The following is a 22,496-nucleotide window of genomic DNA, read 5'->3' as shown; positions in this document are numbered from 1 at the left end:
AAAACAATCAGCAGATTTGGTTTCCAATTTTTTTATATGCTGATTAAGGCCGGGGCCACACGGGGCACTAGTACGATGCTCGCATGACTCTGCTCGCGCTGGCAGTACAGCAGGAGCCAAGTGTCTATCCATGCAACTGAGGTCCGACTGTGCAATTGGACCTCAGCTGCGGGGGGCGGGCCGGCACTGCGGAGGGATGGGAGGGATTTATCGCCTTCTCTCCTCCGTAGCCGGCTATTGCGATTCTCGCTCTGCACGCGTGGCACACTGGTGTACTGCGAGTGCAGTGCGATTTTTCTCTCTCCCCATTCACTTGAATGGGTGCGAGAGAAAAGAGTCTCGCATTACAATCATAGCATGCTGTGATTTGTTTTCTTGTGTCCTGACACACAGGCTAAAATTAGTCCGAGTGGAATGCGATGTTTTATCGCACTCCACTCGCACCGATTTTTCTCTCCGTGTGGCTTAGGCCTAAATCCAATTCTCCTGACATCATCTCCACTTTAATTCAAAATGCCGGTGATTGTCTGTTCGCTGTCTCTTTAAGATCATGGCTTCCCTCTATCTGTAACTGAAGCTCTCCAAAAATGAATGTCTTGGGTTTTCTTCTGCTACTAACCAATCTATAACAGATACGGTCATTCACTTGGGTGGTTCGTCCATAATTCCCAAGCAGCACGCTTGTTGTCTTAGGCTAATTTCACACTTGCGTTTTTTTCCTTCAGTCACAATCCGCCGTTTTGGAAAACGGCGGAATCCATTAATGGATTCCGCTGCTTCCCGTAGACTTGTATGGACGACGCATTGCGACTGATGGTCCTGCGTTGCATCCGCCGGGCGGAAAAAACGCACATGTAGTGTTTTTCTGCGCTTCCCTGAGTGTCAAACGTAATGAGCTGGATTCCGTCGTTATCCGTCATTTTTATAATGGAAGCCTATGGTGGCGGAATCTGTCGGAATCGGTCATTGGACATATCCTTTTTTTACACCACTACGCATGCTCAGTTTTGAGTAAATGGGGGGGGGGGGGGGGGGGAAAGCTACAACGAATTCCGTTGTTTTGCAGTATCCGTCGCATCAGTTGTGCCGCTATATGCAACGCATCCGTTACATCCGTCACACAACGCAATGCGACGGATGCTGCACAAGGCAAGTGTGCAACTAGCTTTAGGGGCCCTTTGCACACTACGACATCCTAAGCCGATGCTGCGATGCCGAGCGCGATAGTCCCCGTCCCCGTTGCAGCTGCGATATCTTGTGATAGCTGAGGTAGCGAATATTATCGCTACGGCAGCTTCATATACTTACCTGCCCTGCGACGTCGCTCTGGCCGGCGACCTCGGGGCGGGTCGTGTGGCGTCACAGCGACGTCACACGGCAGGCGGCCAATAGGGGCGGAGATGAGCGGGACGTAAACATCCCGCCCACCTCTTTCCTTCCGCATTGCAGACGGGACGCAGGTAGATGTTCCTCGATCCTGCGACTTCCTACACAGTGATGTGTGCTGCCGCAGGAACGAGGAACAACATCGTACCGTCGCTGCAGCCAAAATAATGAAAATGACCGACACTACACCGATCATACGATACCGACGCTTTTGCGCTCGTTAATCGTAGTTAAAACGATTTACACACTACGATGTCTAGAGCGACGCCGGAAGTGCACCACTTTCGATTTGACCCCACCGATATCGCACCTGCGATGTCGTAGTGTGCAAAGGGCCCCTTAGTCTTGGGATTATATTAGACACGGAACTTTCCTTCCCACCTCCTCCCATTTCTGATCACTCACTCTTGTCAACTGCACCTTCAAAAAACGTCTCCAGAATCCAACCTTTTCTTACTTTTCAAACTATATAAAAACTTTCTGCTGCTCATAGTCCTTCTCACATGGACTACGGAACCCTCTACTAATTGGTCTCCCTTTTACTAAACCCTCCCCTCTAAAAACCATCTTGAAAACTGCAGCCATGGTCTGGTTTCTATCCAGCTGCTACATCAATGCCTCCACCTTGTCAGTCATTGCACTGGTTACCCATCCACTATAGTACAGTACAATATAAACTCATCTGTCGCCCACAGTTCTGCACCGACCTACATCTTTGCCTTCATCTGTGCTTTTTATCACCCTACTTGTGCTCTCCATTCTGCAACTAATTGAAGACTAACATCTTTCATAATTCAAATTGCCAAGACTTCTCTCGTGCTGCGCCAGTTTCCAGGAATGCACTACCCCAGACAATTTGATTAATATTCAGCCTCCATATTTTTAGCTTGCGCTAAACACGCATCTCTTTAGACAATCTTATCTCCTCACTTATCTGTGCTTTTTGTTAATGTGAAAAACATGCCTAAATTTAATACCAGTTATGGTCTTCCTCGGAGCTAGATAAACTATAAAACAAAAAACATTCTTCCTTAGTGCTCATTTGTGAAGTTCTGCAGATTTTTGATGCACCAAAAATCGACATCAACCGGCCTCTACTGTGCTTCTGTATGTGACATACGCCATCGTCTGCTGTAATATTGAGTTAATGTTTTCTTCTAGAATAAACGTCTGTGACGTGGTGCTGTATCAAGGCTCCGTGCGGTGACCACGCTGCTTTTTGACATGTTTTCTTGACTTCTTACTGTTGCTATAAATATGAGCCGTGGTGCTTGTGTCTGAGCATATTTATAATGTGAGAAAATGTATAAAGAAGCCTGTAAATGAGGTGTGAAGAGTCCTGGATAAAAATGCCAACTTTATATTGCAATTCCTATAAAATACAAAATACCAGTTTATAGGTCGCACTATACATCGGTGTGTTGGTTCCAGTTTCCTAATTTCCACTTACCGTATTTTTCGTTTTATAAGACGCACCGGATTATAAGACGCATCCCAAATTTAGAGCTAAAAAAATTAAAAATCTGAGGTCCATTTTATAATCCAGTGGTGTCTTACCGGTGGGGGCGGCAGCAGCGGTTGAGCGGGGGGGTCACAGGAGGCAGCGGCGATGGTGGAGCAGCTGGTCCATGCTACGAGCAGTGTAGAGGGGGGCCCAGATGCTCACTGCGGAGCTGCGCTGCTGTGTTTTGCTGCCGTGTGTTGTTTTGCTGCCGTGTGTTGTTTTGCTGCCGTGTGTTGTTTTGCTGCCGTGTGTTGTTTTGCTGCCGTGTGTTGTTTTGCTGCCGTGTGTTGTTTTGCTGCCGTGTGTTGTTTTGCTGCCGTGTGTTGTTTTGCTGCCGTGTGGGCACTAACCATTCTGAAGATGTCAGCGGTATGGGCTTCAAACCGCTGAGATCTTGAGCACCAGCACACAGCAGCGCAGGCCGCCGCACAGAGCTTTTCCAGGCAACACAAAGTAGCCGTTCAGCCTTGCCGGGCATCGCCGGCCGCTGCACAGAGTAGTGTCAGCCATTGCACAAAGCTGCGCCGGGCGCCGTACAAAGCAGCACAATATTTTCCTGCCTGCCTCCTCCCCCGGTAAGCTATATTCGGATTTGAAGACGCACCCCTCATTTTCCTCCCAAATTTTTGGGAGGAAAAGTGCATCTTATAATACGAAAAATACGGTATATCATGGGGACCCTAATTGCTCCTGTAACAAAGGTGTATCGCCGCAGTAGCCGTATCGTTTAATGGATTGTCTCGTGTGACTTTTGAGATGCAAATGCCGCGTCTTCTTACTAGTGCACATCTAACAAATCCCATGTCTTTCTTGTTGCAGAATCTTCCCACAAGCTTGGGCAAAACACTGGATTTTTATATGCGACTAGCTCATCGCGGCTTTCCACTATGGAGTCGGTAAATATCCCATTGCAATTTTTATACATCTTTTCTGATGCCACCCGCTGTACTCTCTGGCTGTAAAGCTTCAATTTGTGATTTGCCATAATATAAGGGGGAATATTGTTGATGGATAGTAGTGCATTTTTATGAATATATATTTTTTTTTTCTTTTTCTTTTCTCCCTTTAATTATCTGCTTTGCCGACTTCTAGATATGAAGGGTGACTGCGCTACATGCCTTTTTATATTGCTTTTTATATACCGTTTACTGGCGTATGTGCTTTACTGCTCATTTGGTTGAAAGCGATGTTTGATCACGAGGTTCTGGACGCCGCTGATGTTTATCTGCTTTACTAGGCTGCTCCGGTCTGGGCTCATTGTTGGCTTTTTAGTACGTCTACAGTACAAGATTTTCATGTGATCATTCTTTACAACTTTTCATCTTTTTTCTGCAATTGTTTCAATATGAATGTACTTTGCATATTGTGATCGGAGAGGTTGGCCTTTCTGGTCGCCCAATGTAATAGATGATGACAGCCAAAATGATCTGAAGCTTATTGTATGTTTACAAGGAATATTGGTGTATGATTTGCACGTTTTCTGGGAGCGTGAATTGTAAAATGTTTGTACTTTTATCTAGGGAATTTTTTTTTTTTTGTTGATCTCTCTCTTTTGGCCGCAGTTCAGCAGGATCCTTGATGGTTCTTGTTTTGCATTGTGTCATGACGCTCTTTCCTTTTTCTGGTTGCATGTCTGGGCTCAAGCATCTTAATGGACTCGTTTTTGTGAGCGTTACATTGTGTGCTCTTCCCCCGCACCATTTGCTTTATGCCTCGGAGCGGGTGTGTTCTTCACGTGACTTTTTTTTCCATATAGTGGCTTGTTAAGTCTGCTTATTTCTTTGTTTTGAAGCTGAGGCCCTGCTTTCCCGCTCTTGCTCGGCTTGTTGCGTGCAAGCAATTAACAAGCTGCTACATGGGAGACATTTACTTATTGCTTCTGTTGTGTCTCAGGACCTCAGCGCCGCTGTGAGGAAAGTGATTTCTGTTTAGTCTTAAACTTTGCTTGCCAGAGAGATTGGTGCATTTGGTCAACTCTGACATTTCATTAATCCGAGTAGTGTCAAGGCTGGGCAAACATCATGAGCCCTGTAGCTAATGTATCTTCAAATATGCTTTTTGGTACCTTGCTTTTTCAATTTGCTTTCTATTTAATGCCTTGGCAATTGCTGATTCATTAAAATAGATTAGCTTGAAGTGTATATTGCATTTTTACCATCCTTTGTATTGGACTACTTTTGCCTCGATGCTGTTTATCCACCACACTTCTAACGATGCAAGGTCCAGGTTGACCAAAACATTGGTCATATTGTAAAGTGTGGTAGCCCGAAACATTAATGTGCTGTGGTCCATAAATGTCATTTCCTTCATTGCAACAAAGTGCTGTCTTCGCTTATATATTGTCAGGATATCTATCATGTCACGGACTGACAACCATAAAGGTTCTGCAATGAAGTTTACACTTTACTCATAGTAAGGCCTTGTGCGCATGCTGCATATTTATTTATTTTTTTCTGTTTTTCGATTGCAGTTTTGGTCTCAAAACTGCATGCATTTCAGTTGTTTTTGCGTTTTGTCAATGTGGTTCGGAGGACTGGCAGATCAATTCCCCACCAACGTGGGGTTAGTGGGGGGATTGATCCCTGGTATCTGGCCAGATGCCGGTCACTATTTAAGGTCTATTGGGACCATGATCCGGCGCAAAGGGTAGGAGCAAGCGCTTCATACTTGGTCACCGGGGTGGCTGTCACGCTACTCCCGCGGCCTCTCATTTGTCTTCCCGGGCCGCTCATTAGGCTCATACATATTCACTGCTTCCCCCGCCCACCGGCATCTGTGACTGGTTGCAGTCAGACGAGCACGCATGCTGAGTGACAATGTGTCTAAGGCTTCCTATCACAGATAGGCTTGTATTTTGCCTTCGTGCTGCCCTAGGCACTTTAAGTGGTCGCGCCCCTTAGTGACAACGTAAAACTGAGTTTTCGCACACGACATCTGTTTAAGGCAGATCTACTCTGTAGCACACTTTAAAAAGTATCAATAAGAAACGAACCCCCCCCCAATGGGAATCACCACAGGCACATCAAAACATAGCATGAGTATAAAATATTCCCACCACACCGTCCCCACTTATATACTGTGACTGTCACACTGCCCCTAATAAACTACTGTATATCCACCACACCTTCCTCGATTATGAAATATGATCTGTACATTGTGAGGAGGGAGCAGCATGATGTGAGGACAATGTCCCATGCATGCTGCCCCCTCCTCACAATGTCCTATGCATGCTGCCCCCTCCTCACAATGTCCCATGCATGCTGCCCCCTCCTCACAATGTCCCATGCATGCTGTCCCTCTCCATGAGCTCCTAATGCTGCCTTCCTCTTTTCCATAATGAGACCTTCATGTTGCCCCACTCATGCTAAGACCACCACACTAACGCTTATGCTGAGACCCCCCACACACACACTACCCCACTCTTGATATTGACTCCCCTACATTGCTCCACTCCATACTGATCCCACACATGCTGCCCCTTCTTCACAATGAGCTCCCAATGCTGCCCCCTCTTATTCTGAGTCCTTACACTCCCCCCACCCAATCGATTTTGTCATTGCACTATCCCTCATCCCTTGTCCTTTGTCTCTAGCATTAGCCCCTCTCTCCCACTCCCCCAGCATCAGCCTCTCTCCCCCAGCATCAGCCTCTATCTTCCCTCAGCATCAGCCTCTCTTCCCCAGTCTCAGCCTTTGCCTCCCCCCAGCCTCAGCCTGCCCCAGTCTCCGCCTCAGCCTCCCTCCAGCCTCCCTCCAGTCTCAGCCTCAGCCTCCCTCCAGCCTCCCCCCAGTCTCTGCCTCTGCCTCCCTCCAGCCTCCCCCCAGTCTCTGCCTCTGCCTCCCTCCAGCCTCCCCCCAGTCTCAGCCTCAGCCTCCCTCCAGTCTCAGCCTCAGCCTCCCTCCAGCCTCCCCCCAGTCTCAGCCTCAGTCTCCCTCCAGCCTCCCCCCAGTCTCAGCCTCCCTCCAGTCTCAGCCTCTGCCTCCCTCCAGCCTCCCCCCAGTCTCTGCCTCTGCCTCCCTCCAGCCTCCCCCCAGTCTCAGCCTCTGCCTCCCCCCAGTCTCAGCCTCTGCCTCCCTCCAGTCTCAGCCTCTGCCTCCCTCCAGTCTCAGCCTCTGCCTCCCTCCAGTCTCAGCCTCTGCCTCCCTGCAGTCTCTGCCTCTGCCTCCCTCCAGCCTCCCCCCAGTCTCTGCCTCTGCCTCCCTCCAGCCTCCCCCCAGTCTCAGCCTTTGCCTCCCTCCAGCCTCTTCCCAGTCTCTGCCTCTGCCTCCCTCCAGCCTCCCCCAGTCTCTGCCTCTGCCTCCCTCCAGCCTCCCCCAGTCTCAGCCTCTGCCTCCCTCCAGCCTCCCCCAGTCTCAGCCTCTGCCTCCCTCCAGCCTCCCCACAGTCTCAGCCTCTGCCTCCCTCCAGTCTCAGCCTCTGCCTCCCTCCAACCTCCCCCCAGTCTCAGCCTCTGCCTCTCTCCAGTCTCAGCCTCTGCCTCCCTCCAGCCTCCCCCCAGTCTCAGCCTCTGCCTCCCTCCAGTCTCAGCCTCTGCCTCCCTCCAGTCTCAGCCTCTGCCTCCCTCCAGTCTCAGCCTCCCTCCAGTCTCTGCCTCCCTCCAGCCTCCCCCCAGTCTCTGCCTCAGCCTCCCTCCAGCCTCCCCCCAGTCTCTGCCTCCCTCCAGCCTCCCTCCAGTCTCAGCCTCTGCCTCCCTCCAACCTCCCCCCAGTCTCAGCCTCTGCCTCTCTCCAGTCTCAGCCTCTGCCTCCCTCCAGTCTCAGCCTCTGCCTCCCTCCAGTCTCAGCCTCTGCCTCCCTCCAGTCTCAGCCTCTGCCTCCCTCCAGTCTCAGCCTCTGCCTCCCTCCAGTCTCAGCCTCTGCCTCCCTCCAGTCTCTGCCTCTGCCTCCCTCCAGCCTCCCCCCAGTCTCTGCCTCTGCCTCCAGCCTCCCCACAGTCTCTCCCTCTGCCTCCCTCCAGTCTCCCCCCAGTCTCAGCCTCTGCCTCCCTCCAGTCTCCCCCCAGTCTCAGCCTCTGCCTCCCTCCAGTCTCCCCCCAGTCTCAGCCTCTGCCTCCCTCCAGCCTCCCCCCAGTCTCTGCCTCTGCCTCCCTCCAGCCTCCCCCCAGTCTCTGCCTCTGCCTCCCTCCAGCCTCCCCCCAGTCTCTGCCTCTGCCTCCCTCCAGCCTCCCCCCAGTCTCAGCCTCTGCCTCTCTCCAGCCTCCCCCAGTCTCTGCTTCCCTCCAGCCTCCCCCCCAGTCTCTGCCTCTGCCTCCCTCCAGCCTCCCGCAGTCTCAGCCTCTGCCTCCCTCCAGCCTCCCCACAGTCTCAGCCTCTGCCTCCCTCCAGTCTCAGCCTCTGTCTCCCTCCAGCCTCCCCCCAGTCTCAGCCTCTGCCTCTCTCCAGTCTCAGCCTCTGCCTCCCTCCAGCCTCCCCCCAGTCTCAGCCACTGCCTCTCTCCAGTCTCAGCCTCTGCCTCCCTCCAGCCTCCCCCCAGTCTCAGCCACTGCCTCCCTCCAGTCTCAGCCTCTGCCTACCTCCAGCCTCCCCCCAGTCTCAGCCTCTGCCTCCCTCCAGCCTCCCCCCAGTCTCAGCCTCTGCCTCCCTCCAGCCTCCCCCCAGTCTCAGCCTCTGCCTCCCTCCAGCCTCCCCCCAGTCTCAGCCTCTGCCTCCCTCCAGCCTCCCCCCAGTCTCAGCCTCTGCCTCCCTCCAGTATCTGCCTTTGCCGCCTCCCCCCCCGCATGCGCAGATCTCTGGTCTGCATTAGAGACACTCCCACGCTCCTTATGAATCCACTTACCTGCTCCAGTGCCCGCCGCCATCTTCCTGGCTCACGTGAGTATCCTCTTCTGACACCGGCTTCCATCACGGCGTCCTCCGCGGCGTCCTGCTGCGAGCTCTGCATGTGACGTCCACACAGCAGTGGACGCAGCACAGAGGAAAAAGCTGATTGGCGCGCGCCTGTGACCCCGGAAGTGCAGGCGCCGGCAGTTCCGGGGTCAATCAGCTCCCTGTGCTCGGCGGCCACAAAAAAAAATGTAAAAAAAAAAAATTTTTTTTTTTTTTTTTTGCTGCCAGAGGGTGCCGCCCCTCACAATCTGCCGCCCTAGGCACCGGACCACGGGTGCCTAGTGGTAAATACGGCCCTGCATGCAGCCCTACTAGGTTAACCTTGTGACCTTTTATTGTGCCAGGGGGATGTTCTATCCCTTACAGGGGATAAACCCGCTTTATATAGGCTTCATATGCCTTTAAGTGGTTTTAACATGTTTGTGTCCACATAATGTTTGCTTTATAAATAAAGACCTTTTGCACTATTATACAGGTGTATCCCCTGGCTTTTTGCACACAGTCTTTCCTCTTAGCTCAATGTCTAATTTGGGTGTGTTAAGGTGATCCCTGTTTGTTTCTATTAATGGATCATTAAGATCCGTCAGGTGGTGCCCTCCCCCCTTATCGTTTTATTCACGGTGTTCACTATATGGTAAAACTGATGTGTGGGTATGATGCCTGAGGTCGGTGCGAGTTTGTAGACACCAAACATGTATAGGTTTACTTGTATCTAAGGGGTTAAAAAAATTCACAAGTTTGTCCAATAAAAGTGGGGCACGTTTTGCGCCATTTTCCGAAACACGTAGCGTTCTTATTTTTTGGCATCTATGGCTCAGTGACTGCTTATTTTTTGCGTCTCGAGCTGACGTTTATAATGGTACAATTTTTGCGCATAGGCTACTTTTTGATCGCCTATTATTGCATTTTGCGTAAAACTTGTGGCGACCAAAATACGTAATTTTGGCGTTTGGAATTTTTTTGCCACTACGCCGTTTACCAATCAGATTAATTGATTTTATATTTTGATCGGGCATTTCTGAACGCCAGATACCAAATGTGTGTATTTATTTATTTTTTAACCCTTTAATTTTCAATGGGGGAAAGGGGGGTGATTTGAACTTTTAGGTTTTTTTTTTTTGTTTTTTTTTAAAACACTTTTTTTTTTACTTTTTTTTTTTTTTTTAATTTTAGTAGTCCCCCTAGGGGGCTATAGCGATCAGCAATCCGATCGCCATTATCTATCTGCTGATCACAGCTATACAATATAACCAAGAAAAAAGAGTCTTTCAGTTTGCCAGGTAGCAAATATACCCACACAAGCCATATTATGAAAATATATATAAATATTTATTATAGAGGCTGTAGGGGAAAACAATACATAGGCATACATATATAAACATAGGACCAAGGGAATTAGTGCTGGAGGGGAAAACCCCACGTGTCCCAAGCATTCATTCAGGAGAACAAGTCTCTACTGAGTATCGGCAGACATACCATAGTAGAGTGACACCAGGCAGACACAGCTCAAAAAGAGTAGAAATAGCCAAGAAGGCATAAACAGTTGTTAGCAAAAGCCGAGCAAACCTACCAGGAGGATATGACGCCGAGGGCCAGGGTAACACGTGGGGACCAAACGTCCCAACACGTGTTTCGCTCCGTGTGCTTCGTCGGGGGACGATCGTTTGCTAACAACTGTTTATGCCTTCTTGGCTATTTCTACTCTTTTTGAGCTGTGTCTGCCTGGTGTCACTCTACTATGGTATGTCTGCCGATACTCAGTAGAGACTTGTTCTCCTGAATGAATGCTTGGGACACGTGGGGTTTTCCCCTCCAGCACTAATTCCCTTGGTCCTATGTTTATATATGTATGCCTATGTATTGTTTTCCCCTACAGCCTCTATAATAAATATTTATATATATTTTCATAATATGGCTTGTGTGGGTATATTTGCTACCTGGCAAACTGAAAGACTCTTTTTTTTTTTCTTGGTTATATTCAATTGTAGAGTTGTTGCCTTTATTCATCAAGTGGCCCTCTTTTGATTTATCACAGCTATACAGCTGTAAACAGCAGATAGTCACTTTCTTTTTCCCTCTGCTCTCGGCCGTGCTACGATGGCAACCGATAGTCACGTGATCACGCACGTGACTTCCGGTGGGGGTGGCGGTAAGTAAAAAACATGGCCGCGCGCATTTAGATCTTGCTGCCAGAAAGATTTAAGGGGTTAATGGCCGCGGGTGGAAGAGATTCCACCCGCGGCTAGCAGGCACACATGTCAGCTGTTGAAAACAGCTGTGTGCCGACCGCCGCAGGGGGTGGGGCTTAATGGGACACGCTCCATGACGGATATATCCGTCCATGGTCGTGAAGGGGTTAAAGTCCAGTTTAGCATTGATTGTACTGATGAGCAGAATCCTATTGCCAAATCATTCTCAAACGCCATGTACGCTGTAAAAAGTTGCTAAAAAAACCTCAATTTTTATTTTTTCCACAATTTAACCAAACTCGGAATTTTGTGGGGTTTTTTTTCCCTTTACATTATTTGGTAGAAATGAATGGTGTCATAAAGTACAACTCAGCCTGTGAAAAAACGAGCCCCGTCTGTGGGCAGAAAAATGGTTATGGATCTTGGAAAGAAAGGGAGGCTAAAAAAAAATGCCCAAAAAAATGGAAATTGTAATGGATAAAGGGATAACATATCCCCATCCTGACACGGCCAATTTACTTTTTTTTTTTTTTTTTTTCATTCCTCCACCAAGAGCCATAACTTTTTTTATTAATGAAGTAAAAATCCCCTCGAAGGGGAGAGAACCGCAGCGCTGCTCTAAGGCTATGTGCGCACGTTGCGTTCTGCCGTGAAAAATATTTTGCAGAGTTTTGTCACTACATGTGCGTTTCAAAACGCAGGCAAAACGCTACGTTTTGGATGTATTTTGAATGCAGAATGGATGCAGAATTCATACGTTCTGGATGCTTGCTCTACCATAGAGAGGGAAAAACATCCAAAACGCACAAAAGTGACGTTGCTTTTTTTTTTTTTAGAACGCATGGATTTTGTCAAATTTGGCATGCAAAACGCTGCGTTTTAAAACGCAACGTGCGCATGGAATTTGCTAAATTTTCAGACTTTGCCGGGGACGCAGAACGCATGCATTTACGCTGCAGTTTAAAACGCGTAAACACTTGAAAAAACACAACTTGTGCACAAAGCCTAAATGTAGTGATTACTTCCCAGGGATGTGCACTGATGCAAACCTGCAAATATAGGGTCTTTTCTCATCCTTGGGGTGAGTTGCTGCCAGTTAGGTCCTCTGATGTGAGCTCCTCCGTCGGAGTTCAACCTCAATCAGCGCTCTCAAGAATAATAAATATCTTTTTATTTTTATATAGCGCTAACCTATTCCCCAGCGCTTTACATACCTCAGCAACACTGTCCCATTGGGGCTCACATTCTAAATTCCCTTTCTTTGTCTTTGGAGTGTGGGAGGAAACAGGAGAACCCGGAGGAAACCCACGCAAACACGGGGAGAACATACAAACTCTTTGCAGGTGTTGTCCTTGCTGGGATTTGAACCCAGGACTCAAGCTCTACAAGACTGCAGTGCTAACCACTGAGCCACCGTGCCACCACTCCATAGTGGATAAGATAACTGACCAAAAATAGACTAATTTATTTCATAATGGACGGACTCCAACTTTATCCCTTGTCCACATTAAAAATATACATACAACATGTTTTGACTCTTTTAAGAGTCGAAACGAGTTTTATTTTTTTTTTTTTTTTTTTTGGTGATTTACCTTATCCACTCTGGAGTTATTGAAAGCGGCGATCACTGTTCATTTCTCTACAATAACTTTATTACTGTTGGGGGGGGCCACCAGTCAGACCCCAAACGAACAAAGTTATCCGCTATGTAATGGATGAGGGACAACTTAACCCCATCCTGACATGGATATTGGGGACAACTTTCTGTTCGTTTGGGGTGTGACCCCCACCAGGTCCCTCAGAACCGGAGCTCTGAAGAAACGTGGCTGACTGGAGCAAAGGTCAATTTATGTGCACTAGCTTCCATTCATTCTTAGGATCGCTGGAGATTGCAGAGCGTGCCTGGACCCCAGCAAGTCATTACCTGTCTTGAATAGGTGTGCGAAGCAGCTTTGCTAAGTAGTGACAACCCCTTTTAACCTCTTCTGTACTGTCAATACAGCTACGTAAGAAGGCTTGTTTTTTGCAGGATTAATTTTGAATGAGGCCATTCACTTAACCATATAATGTACTGGAAAATGAAGAGGTAATTTCGAACTGTGTTTGGGTGAAAAACCTGTAATGCGACGTTTTTGTGCACTGCATTAAGGCTATGTTCCCACGCTGCGGAAAATGCGTGGATCTTGCCGTGGATTTCTCGCGGAAAAGCCATGGATTTTCCAGAAATCTGCAGCACAGCTACTCCCCAGCCATTTCTATGGCATTTGGGAAATGCTGTGCCCACGCTGTGGATCTTTCCGCAGTGGAAATCATGCGGATTTTCATGCCGAAAAATCTGCAGCATGTCAATTATTGTTGCGGATTTTCTTGCGGATTTTGCCTATTCAATTGAATTAAAAAAAAATTGCGAAATCCGCATCAAATCCTCGTCAAATCCGCACAAAATCCGCACCTATGAAAAGGTGCCGATTCCAGGGGAAAGCTGCGGATTTTGATGCAGAAAAATCCGCAGATAGTCCCGTGGGCACATAGCCTTAAGGCTATGTGTCCACGGTAGAATGTACCTGCGGATTTTTCTGCATGAAAATCCGCGACTTTCGCGGCAAATCCGCACCCGCGGATTTGATGCGGATTTCTTTTTTTTTTCTTTTTTTTTTTTCCTCATTCTATACCCAAAATCCGCACCAAAATCCGCAACAAATAATTGACATGCTGCAGATTTTTCCGCATCAAAATCCGCGGCAAATCCGCAGCGGAAAAATCCGCAGCATGGACTCGGCATTTCCAAAATGCCATTGAAATGGCTTGGAAGTGCCGCTGCTGCAGATTTTCGGGAAATCCGCGGCAAAATCCGCAGCGTGGGCACATAGCCTAAGCTGACCTGGCAACATGATTCTTCAGGTCTGTACAATTACAGCATTACCACACTTTTTTTTGAAGCTCCTCCTATAGCTGAACTTCAAAGGAGTACTAAGATGACGGCTATGGTACCCAATCGTTCCCCCAGGATTATTCACAACATCACCTACGCTATTTAAATGCTGCTGGCAGAGATTAATAACAGAATTTTAAATAGTTAAACAGCTAGTGCTAATCACGGCCGATATGAGCAGATGCTAGCTATGTATTGTAGCCTGCACCTGCCCTGTGTGGTGCAGGCACAGTTCCTGAGCCCGCTCCATACATGTGCACCGTGATGTAAATGTTCTGCAGGTAGTGTGAAGGGGTTAAAGTCTGTGGGTGCTTTTTGCTCTTGCGTTATTCCTGTTTTTTTTTTTTTTTGTTTTTTTTTTGTGTGCTTATGGTCCTTCTTTTTATAATATCCTACAGTTCTGCCATTGCAAAGCACATTAAAAACCAGGGCCAGGGATTGCCCTTGCCAGTTATTACTGTTTTAGGGTACATTTCTGTTATAATCGCGATGAAATCTGCAGCACTATCTGCTGGTATTGTGGCTTAAATTGTCGTTAAAGGGGTGGTCCGAAGTCAAGCTAAATTTCTAAATCGAATAAATATCAAATATTCTAATATATTTATATTACAAATTCCCTAGCTACGCCTGTCTTGCTGCCTTTTTTTTTTTTTTTTTTTTTTCCCCTCTCCATAATTCCTTGCTGATGATGCTTTGTTTGAGAAGTGTCATCGGGGCAGAGGCTGCGATCTTTGTCACAGCCTCTGGTCCTTCTCTGAAATGAAGAATCATCCAACCAATATATCTTCAGGGTAGGGGGAACAGGCTGCGGTCACCATCTTGGCCCCTGTTACCCCTCCTTGAAAAAAGGAATCCTCAAACAAAGCCTCATTAGAGCAGTGGGCAGAGGCTGCGGTCAAAGCCTGTATTCCCTCCCTAAAATGAAGCATCCTCAAACAAAGTGTCATCAGAGCAGGGGGCAGAGGCTGCGAGCAAAGCCTGTGTTCCCTCCTTAAAAATGAAGCATCAGCAAAGCGTCATCATAGCAGGGGGCATAAGCTGTGGTCTGTCACGGCCTCCCGACACCTTCCTGAAATGAAGAGCAATCAATCTTGGTTCAGAGGCTGCTCTTGTGATCTGCACAGTGATTGTCTGCTCAGATCAGTAATAATCTGCCGTCAGCAGAGCGGTGTCCGTACCTGGCATGCAGGAGACCAGTGCCGCCTCCACCACTGATGGCTCTGCCCTCTCCCCAAACACACTGTCGTGAGATGTAATCTGGTTGTTCCTTTCTGCATTTTTTTTTTTTTTTTTTTTAATTGAGGCCCATTATGAAGTTAAGGGCTGGATTCCAAAAGAAATTCTCATTGTGCGTCTCCTGCAGTATCTTCAGGCATTGTAGCCGGCTGCTTTTATCAGACCTGTGCTTCTTTTTATAGAGCTGTTGGATGGCAGCATGACCCGAACTGTAAAGTGCCAGAAAGAAAAGTTTCTTTTTCAATGTAAATGATCCTCCTGCCTGCTGTAGACTGGCTCTTTATACTGAATATGCAGCAGATAAATGCACTGAAGGTGTTTTTTTTTTTTTATTACCCGTTCTCTAGATCTGTCATGTTGGTTGAGTAGTTTATATATGCTGCGGCTTAGAAAAGCCTCGTCTGTTGCTATGCAACGCGTTGGTCGGCTCAGACAAGTGTTCGAGGATTGTTCAAGTTTCAGAATTGATTTTTACTTTACCTGTAAATGCTGGATCAGCTGAATGTCTCACCTCTGCATAACTGTATGATTGCCATACAAATCATGAGGGTGGAAAGCAAAAAATGCTCGACTAATTTTGGTTCTTTGGGGAAATTGTATTTTTTTTTTTTTTTAAACCTCAATAGGAAAAAGACAAATTTAGGCTGTGTGCACACGTTGCGTTTTTTACCGCGGAAACGCTGCGTTTTGAACCGCAGCGTTTCAGTGGCAAATTGCATGCGTTCAGCTTTCCCAGCAAAGTGTATGGGAAAGCTGAAAAATCAGTGCACATGCTGCGTTTCTTTCCGCAGCGTTTTGGATGCCAAAAATCGGTGCGGAAAGAAAAGCAGCATGTCACTTTTGTGCGGTGTAGCTGCGTTCTCTCCCCCATTTGAAATCAATGATGTGGGGTCAGAACGCAGCTACACCGCATGGACCTGCTTTTTTGTTGCGGTCCGCGGGCTTTGTCGGCACGCCAGAACGCAGGCATTTACCTGGAAGTGAGGTCAAGAGGCTTCCTGTTGACCTCACTTCCTGGCAAAGCCCCCGGTGTCGCCAAAGTGCCCGCCCCCCTCCCGAAAATCCAACATGGCCGCGCGCACAGTAGCGCACCGGCCGCCCTGCTCCTATGATTCCTGTCGCATGTGCAATAACACATGCGACAGAAAAGTGCACCCAGGCCCTGCCCGTTCACCCCCTATTCCCCCGGTGTCATATATACCTGTCCGGTCGCAGCGCTGATCCCCCCGCGGCCCCCTCCTCCTTCACAGCAGACGCCGGCCGGTCACATGTGCAGAGCAGCTGACAGCCAGCACAGTGTTCAGAGAGCTGTGCTGGCTGCTCGGCAGTCTGCAGCTGTGACCCGGGGAGAGTGGGTGCAAATTTTTGCACCCACTCTCCTCAAATGGAGGGTCTGCCCTCCTAGAAAATGGGGGATACGTTCCCTGAACGTGCCCCCATATTCTAGAAGGTCCAGAGCCGACGTGGGACATCCAAATGGATTTCTGCGGACCCATTTTTTTTATTAAATTGGAGAACAAGGGAATGATTTGGGGAGTGTTTTTTCTAATAAAAATTTTTTTGTTGTCTTTTTTTGCTTTTGTTTACTGTCAATTAGTTATGTCGGGTGTCTGATAGACGCCGTGACATCACTAATTGCTGGGCTTGATGCCAGGTGACATTACACATCTGGTATCAACCCCATTTATTACCCCGTTAGCCAACGCACCAGGGCGCGGGATGAGTTGGGGCGAAGCGCCAGGATTGGCGCATCTAATGGATGCGCCACTTCTGGGGCGGCTGCGGCCTGCTATTTTTAGGCTGGGAAGAGTCCAATAACCATGGCTCTTCCCACCCTGAGAATACCAGACCCCAGCTGTCAGCTTCACCTTGGCTGGTGATCTAATTTGGGGGGACCCCACATTATTTCTTTTTTATTCTTTATTTATAAATAAAAAAAAAAGCCTGGGGAGCCCTCCAAATTGATCACCAGCCAAGATGAAGCTGCCAGCTGTGGTTTGCAGGCTACAGCTGTCTGCTTTACCCTGACTGGCTATCAAAAATAGGGGGGACCCCACGCCATTTTTTTCATTTTTTTTATTGGATAAATACTAAGCTAGGCACCCTTTAGTGCCACATGAAAGGTACTAAAGGTGCCAGCTTAGAATATGCAGGCGGGGGTGGGACGTTCTATATATTTGACATCCCTTCATCCATTGACGCTTTTTAGGCTGTGTGCCCACAATCAGGGTTTGCAGCGTTATGGGCGCTGAGTGTTTTCCCTGCGTCCATAACGCTGCGTTGTGCAGTAGAAGCACAGTGGAAGGATTTTTGGAGATCCCATGCCCACTGTGCTTCTTTTCTCCGCAGCATAAACTGACCGGTAGCGTGGCTTCCCGAGCCTCAGCATGTCAATTTATGCTGCGGAGACGAGAGTGTTCTCTGCAGGTAGCATAGAGCTCCACAGCAGCCTGAACCCAAATCGTGGGCATGGGCAGCTGCAGGAAGGCTGACACTGTACTAGACGCCGTGTCGCTGGATCATGGCCACATAGCCTTAGGCCCCTTTCACACGTCAGTGATTCTGGTACGTTTGTGCTTTTTTTTAAACGTACCAGGATCACTGACATACGCAGACCCATTATAATGAATGGGTCTGCTCACACATCAGTGATTTTTCACTGCACGTGTCTCCATGCGGCGTACCCGCGTGTGCGTGATTGCCGCACGGAGACATGTCCATTTTTTTCTGGCATCACTGATGTTCCACGGACCACGCAGTGGTGTGATCCGTGAGACACGTGCCAGAAAAAAACGTGCTTTTAAAATAAAAATCATTTTAACTCACTCGGCGTCCAGCGATGTCCTCTGCAGCCCGTGCAGCTTGCTGCTTCTGAGCCGGCTCATTATTGTCGCGCATATTCATGATGCACGACACAGCCGACCCGGAAGCAGCTGCTGCGGGGGTCAGCGCCGGCCGGATGCTGCACCGCGGGAGCGATCAGCACCATGGAGAGCGGGAGCGGGTGCAGGTGAGTTAATCTCTAAGTGCAATCACGGGCCACGGAGAACGGAGCCCGGATTGCACTTAGACAACCCATGTGTGCCGTGATTCACGGCACACGGAGGGACATGTGCGTGTTTTACACGCCAGTGAAAAACGTCAGTGTTTTTCACTGACGTGTGAAGCGGGCCTAAAAGTGAGAATATTGTTGCTACAGCAACATTTTGGGTGAAGTAGCTGTGGATTCAAAATGCTTAATATACTCCTGAATAAAATCCTTGATGGGTGCAGATTCCAAAATGGGGTCACTTGTGGGGGTTTTCTGACGTATAGGTACCTAAGGGGCTTGGTGCGCGAAGTTTATTTCAACTTTTCCAAAATTCAAATGGTGCTCCTTCCATTCCAAGCCCTCCCATTTATCCAAACAGAATGTGGAGAAGGAAATGACATCACAGGTTTTTTTTTCCAAAGTTCTGTGTTCAACCAACTTTATTATCACTGACAAGTCTTAAAAAACGCACCTAAAAAAACGCATGAAAAACGCATGCGTTTTCGATGCGTTGTTTCTCAAAAAGCATTGTTTACAATTCTCCCCTCTGCCAGAGGGTGCGTTTTTTTCCGCGCGGAAAAAAAGCAACGTGTGCACATACCCTAAGGAATATTTTACTGCAATATTTTATTTTTTAATCTACCATAAATGCGACATATTTTGCTGAGGTGTTCCTGCTATACACAGTACAGGAGGGGCTGAGACTAATGTGGAGTCTTTTGCACGGCTATTCCTCCCATGAATTATCTCGCTGTAAACATGCTGGTTTTTCCACTGTTCAGCATCTGTTCTCAGGGATCAAATGACTCAAGTAATACTGGAAACCTTCACAACTTGGTTTGTTTCAATATGGTTTATACAGCAGCCCTATGAATCATTACTGTGACTACATGCTGAGTGTTGATAGATATAGATATAGATATAGACATAGAGATAGATATATATATATAATTTTAAAACACACACGTGTGACCCTCAGCCTTGAAGTGTCGGAGTGCCAAAACCCCCTGAAGATCAAATATCCCACCTTTTCCATGCTTGGTCTCACTTTTGGTGAACGTTAAAGAAAAAATAAGATATTACAATCTGATAAGGGGACAAAAAAAAAAAATATATATATATAATATATTTTTTTTGTCCCCTTATCAGATTGTAATATTTTATTTTTTCTTTAACGTTCACCAAAAGTGAGACCAAGCATGGAAAAGGTGGGATATTTGATCTTCAGGGGGTTTTGGCACTCCGACACTTCAAGGCTGAGGGTCACACGTGTGTGTTTTAAAATTATATATGTATGTATGTATGTATGTATGTATGTATGTATGTATGTATGTATGTATACGCATTTATTTATTTATTTATTTTCTCTCCTAGTTTTTCAGGTGCGGTTTTTGGTCCCAAACTGCAAGTATTTCCTTCCCCAGCAAACTCGTTGAAGTTTGTTTGGTGTCACCACAAAGATGCAACATATTCTTTTTGCGTTATATCCCTTCATTTCACAGGACTGGCAGATCAATTTCCCGCCGACTCCAGGTCTGCTTGGGATTGATCCCTGGTATCTAGCTAGATGCCAGTCCCCATATAAAGTGTATGGGGGACCAGAATGCGGCACAAAGGGGTAGGAGCAAGCGCTTCATACTTAGTCACTGGGGCTGTCGCACTGCTCCCAGGGCCTCATATTCTTCTTCCCGAGTCGCTCATTAGACTCATTCATATTAACTGCTTCCCCTGCCCACTGTCGTCTGTGATTGGTTTCAGTCGGACGAGCCCCCATGCTGAGTGACAGCATGTCTGAGGCTTCTAATCAAATATGCTGGTGGGTGGGTCTATATCGTACAGTAAAATATCCCCTCATATTAGGATACCAGCACAGATAAAACCTGATAGCTGGGGGCTGGTATTCTCAGGCTGGGGATACCCATGGTTATTAGGCGTCCTCCGCCTAAAAGTATCAGCCAGCATCCATTAGAGTCGACAGGCTCGGCACTTTACTTGACTCTTCCCAATCAGGGTAATGAGGGAGTTAATGGCAGCCACTAAGTCCTGGGTTAGTAATGGCAGGCGTCTGAGACATCCCATTACTAATCTGTAAGTGAAAGTAAACAAACACCAAAAAAATCCTTTAATTGAAAAAAGCACCCTCTTTCACCCCTTTAACTCCAGAAACATCCCTGCAGGTCCGATGTAATCCACACGAGGTCCCACGATGATTCCACCAGTGCTACATCTGGAGGACTGCCCGCTGTGAGCTCCACGCAGCGACTGAAATGAGCCACACAATCAGTGGTGAAGTCACTCAGGCTAGTGGCGGCCACCACAGCTGGAGTCCTCCACCTGTGACCGCAAATCACCTGAGTGACGTCACCGCTGATCGCGTGGCTCACTTCAGTCGCTGCGTAGAGCTTACAGCGAGCAGTCATGTTCTATGATGCTCACTATGAGCTTGAGATGTAGCGGTTTTGCCGCGAGTGCAGTTTTTTGAGACCAAAAAGTACATCTTTGTGATCACCACAAAGATGCAGCGTGTGCATATAGTCGTAAGGTATGTGTTCATGCCGCATAATTTTTTTAAAGAACAGTGTGTTTTGTGCACTTTTGTGTGTATATATATATATATATATTATATTATATTTAGTTTTGTCCCTGAAATATAAACAATGTGAACGTGCTCTTACGCAATGGTTGTGTTCTGACTCCTTTTCTTTGGTTTTCGTGATGGATCGTTGATCTTGTTGCTAATGGGAGACCTGTTGGCATAAAGGCATCATCCCCAGTGCTTGGGCGATCATTACTCCACTACCATGTTTCAAGGGATTTCGCTGTCCATAGTTGAGTGGTATAAATGCAGGATGGTGGTTGTCACGTAGAATTTACTAAACCCTTTCCTCGCCTCTGTCCTCCGCAGCACAAGAGCTGTAAACATTTCTTCACATGCAGATTTAGGCTAGTTTCACACTTGCGTTGGACGGCTTCCGTAGCATTGCGTTGTGTGACGGATGCAACGGATGTGTTGCATATAGTGGCACAACGGATGCTACGGATCGTACAAAACGGAAAGCTTTATTTTTTTTTTTCTTTACAGTTTTACCGGCAGCAGACTATTGTAAGCAATCAGCTGATCTCAGTCACTTGCCGGCGGCCGGGCACTCAGCTGAACGTTCGGCCACCGCGAGACAAAATAAAGTTTGTGATTAATAAAAAAAAAAAAAAAAAAAAAAAAAAGCATGCGCAGTGAAATCCTGAGGATTCTGCTGCTCAAACAACATTACATGCTGCGTTCCTCCCGCTGGGCGGAAGCAACGGAGCGTCGCCCAGCGGAAGCAACGCAGGTCCCTTTGGCACAATCCGTCAACCATACAAGTCTATGGGAAACAGCGGAATCCGTTAACTGATTCCACTGTTTTCCAAAAGGGCGGATTGTAACGGAAGGAAAACAACGCAAGTGTGAAAGTACCCTTAGTGATCTTGCTGCTCCAATGTATCAGAATGCTTTGAGCACCTGTGAATAAGAGGACATGAGATTACCGTATCCATTGTGTCACCACTGTGCAGCTCTTCTCCCACAGATCTGTTTCCTAGGGTATGTGCGCACTAGGCATTTTTTCACGCTGCGTTTTTATGTGCGTTTGTCTAAAAAAACGCACCCGCGGCTAAAAATAAAACGCGGCAAAAACGCATGCGGTTTTGCCGCGATTTGGTGCGTTTTTTGCTGCGTTTTTGCTCACTGCGTTTTTAATCAGTGCACAATGCCATTAAAGATTGTTGATGAAAAAAAAAAGTCTGTCATTTCCTTCTTCAAAATGTTCATTGTATGCAGGAGAGCAGACAGCTGCAGAACTAGTGTATGCAGGAGAGCAGACAGCAGCTGCAGAACTACAAGTCTCAGCATCCTCCATTCACTAGTGTATGCAGGAGAGCAGACAGCAGCTGCAGAACTACAAGTCTCAGCATCCTCCATTCACTAGTGTATGCAGGAGAGCAGACAGCAGCTGCAGAACTACAAGTCTCAGTATCCTCCATTCACTAGTGTATGCAGGAGAGCAGACAGCAGCTGCAGAACTACAAGGCTCAGCATCCTCCATTCACTAGTGTATGCAGGAGAGCAGACAGCAGCTGCAGAAGTACAAGGCTCAGCATCCTCCATTCACTAGTGTATGCAGGAGAGCAGACAGCAGCTGCAGAACTACAAGGCTCAGCATCCTCCATCCAGGACTGTATGCAGTTTTTTGCCCAAAAAGAAAAAAAAAATGACATGGGCTTCGCCATATTTTTGTATGCTAGCCGGGTACAGCAGGCAGGTACGGGCTGCCCCCAACCCCCAGCTGCCTATTTGTACCCGGCTGGGAACTAAAAATATAGAGAAGCCCTTTTTTTTTTTTTTTTTAATTATTTCA

At 47.5% G+C, this 22,496-nt stretch overlaps 1 protein-coding gene across 1 annotated transcript in view; it reads left to right on the top strand.

The window, feature by feature from the left end:
* The window catches only part of ANKRD11 (ankyrin repeat domain containing 11), a 240,009-nt gene that overhangs the window by 39,400 nt on the left and 178,113 nt on the right, over nt 1-22,496 (top strand). Inside the window, exon 2 of the mRNA XM_075325946.1 lies at nt 3,710-3,786. The gene's annotated coding sequence lies outside the window, so the exon portion shown is untranslated. The remainder of the gene's footprint in view (nt 1-3,709; nt 3,787-22,496) is intronic.

Source organism: Anomaloglossus baeobatrachus, chromosome 10, assembly GCF_048569485.1.
Source record: "Anomaloglossus baeobatrachus isolate aAnoBae1 chromosome 10, aAnoBae1.hap1, whole genome shotgun sequence".
NCBI classification, from domain to species: Eukaryota; Metazoa; Chordata; class Amphibia; order Anura; family Aromobatidae; genus Anomaloglossus; species Anomaloglossus baeobatrachus.
This window is presented reverse-complemented; position numbering and strand designations above follow the sequence as displayed.